General features: G+C 37.9%; 1 protein-coding gene across 1 annotated transcript in view; it reads left to right on the forward strand.

The window, feature by feature from the left end:
- Positions 1-346, forward strand: part of CSUI_010316 (thrombospondin type 1 domain-containing) — a gene marked incomplete at its 3' end in the record, with an annotated part of 2,953 nt that overhangs the window by 1,066 nt on the left and 1,541 nt on the right. The gene's annotated exons all lie outside the window — the stretch shown is intronic.

Below are 346 nucleotides of genomic sequence, written 5' to 3' on the forward strand. Positions count from 1 at the left end.
ATCTAGAGAGTCTCATCTTGAATGAGTAATCTACCTATGTAGAGCGTCCTTCTGGTGTATATACATACACTGCAGTGTACGAAGAAACTCTTTACTTTTCTCCGACCTCTTGTCCGTCTGATCACCTTCAAAAGCATTGACTCTTGCTTTCTTCTCAATCCACTCGCTGCCTTAGAGGTGTAGTTTATAAGAACGAAGAAGAAAGAGATTGAATGGAGTACCTTTCTCTTGTAGTTTCTCTTATATTAACTTGGATTCTTTCTTCTACTTCTTTTCCTGATCAGATGAAAAGAAGAGTCTACATCCCATGTATTTTGAAGAGAAGGAAAGGAAAAAGAAGAAGAAG

Source organism: Cystoisospora suis (genome assembly GCF_002600585.1).
Source record: "Cystoisospora suis strain Wien I chromosome Unknown contig_7128, whole genome shotgun sequence".
NCBI lineage: Eukaryota > Apicomplexa > Conoidasida > Eucoccidiorida > Sarcocystidae > Cystoisospora > Cystoisospora suis.